The following is a 2,111-nucleotide window of genomic DNA, read 5'->3' as shown; positions in this document are numbered from 1 at the left end:
TTCTGTAAGAAGACCAAGAAATAATAAGAGCACAAATATATCCTTTACAGTTTGCAATGTGGATCGCAAGATCTTTGTATGGGTAGGACCAGGTATTATGCTTCAGTTGAGTAATAGAAAAAATCTAAAAGGACAAGTCTATTGGTGAAAGGCCATAATACAGTGTTGGGAAAATACCAATACCTGCTGTTGGACATCTGAAAAGTGCTACTGCTTATCGGATAATTATTTAATAAAAGGCTCTCGTTATACCTGGGAAGGAGGCCCTTATAATAAAGTGTGATTTTTCTTGCTCTAAAGAAATCACTGAGTAACAAGATCTGAAGGAAAACTCCATAGTGCTTCCAAGGCCTCCTGGGCATCTATGAATGGCATAAAATACACTTATTCTGGGTAGAAGTAAGTAATGGCAGCTTCTTTAAAACTTGCAGTCAAATGCGTCACCTCTTTTTAGTTGGGTAGGAGGTGTCAATAGCATCTCTGATGATTTCAAACCTGCTATTTCTTCCTGATGACAGTGTAGAAATGCTTATGAGGTGAAAAAATAAACTACAATATAGACCAGGAATTTGAATTCTGGTGTGTCATTGTTGATCGGAAGTCTTTTGTGAGTCTTGGAATAGACAAGGAATATACATTCCTCATGGCACTTGGCACAGGGGGCAGAAAACCTTTCTCTTTCTCAAAGGAGAAAACCACCATTTTGCACTGGTCACCATGCAGCCAAAGATGGGAGATTTGCCTGTGTTCCACAGCAACAACCCTCGGGTGGGCTCGGGAGAGTCCATGAGCCTGTACGGTTTTGAGTGCAGTATGGTGAGGTTATGCAGCCTAGAGTCACACGGACTTGGGTGGCTTTGATGCAGTTACTCATATGTGTAGCATGGAGAGAATAATGAATCACTCAGTGAATGGTTGTAAAAATTAAATAAGACGCTGTTGGTGATGAAATAGCCATGATTTTTGCTGCAAACCTGCCTTGCAGTAAATACTGGTTCCCTCCTCTTGTGGAAGAAACTTTCCCTTTCTCCCTACAAAGTATGCCCCCCAACGACCACCTTGCCATAGCAGAATGGCATTGGGCCATACTTTGTAAGGAGGAGGTACCTGCCCAGTGCAGAAGGTGGGAAGGTTCTTATGGGAGCATTTAAAATATTTTGTAATGAGAGACACTCTATCCTGTTCCTGAATGTCACTATCTGTTTATCCAACTCAGCTTGTACATGGTATGATTTAATTGGTATCCATTATCTTCCCATTTAGAGCTACATTTATGACATTTTCACCATGTGCTAGATGCTGTACTAAGTTCATTCACATTATTTACTGACTTAATCCTCATAAAACCTTGTGAAATAAATATTATTATTAACCCTATTTTACAGATGAAGAAACTGAGGCAGAAGAAGGTAAACTGATTTGTTGTAACATCAAACAGTTAGTACCTGGTGGAGACAGTATTAACCCAAATATTCACCATTTCATATGTTTGCTGAGTACACCAGCCAGACACTCTTTGAGTGCTCAGGATGCATCAATATATCAGACAGACAAAACCCCCCATTCTCATGGAACTGATGTTCTATTTTGGGGGGTGGGCAGTGGGTACCAGAGCTGTGCTCTTAGCCACTATGTTATACCACTTCCCCAACCTAAGGAATTTGTAAAAGTTTGTCATCTTCCTTTCATAGCCGGGTAAACTAAATCACAAACATTTTCAGGAAAACAAGAAATCAGAACAGAATTAGGAGAAAACAGTCACTATCTCTAAGGACCATCTACCTGCCCTTTACATGTATATAATTGTTACTCCCACAAAATGCTATGACACACATGTATTGTTATCCCATTTACTGGTAGAAACTAAGATGCAGAAAATGAGCTGACTTGTACAGACCACAGTTAATAAGGCTGGATTGAGGGTTGGAACCCAGGTTGATCAGACTCTGAAGTCCAGACAATTTCTCTACATCATGTCCAAACAAAAATATTTTTTTCTACTTCCACTGTACATTGTGGTTTATTTTACAGAGGACCATGCCAAATCAATTTGTCTTGGAACTGAACAAACAGGTCATTGGCAAAAGAATAATGGGACTAAAATATTTATG

This window comes from Galeopterus variegatus, unplaced genomic scaffold (genome assembly GCF_000696425.1).
Source record: "Galeopterus variegatus unplaced genomic scaffold, G_variegatus-3.0.2 Scaffold3836, whole genome shotgun sequence".
Classification (NCBI taxonomy): domain Eukaryota; kingdom Metazoa; phylum Chordata; class Mammalia; order Dermoptera; family Cynocephalidae; genus Galeopterus; species Galeopterus variegatus.
This window is presented reverse-complemented; position numbering follows the sequence as displayed.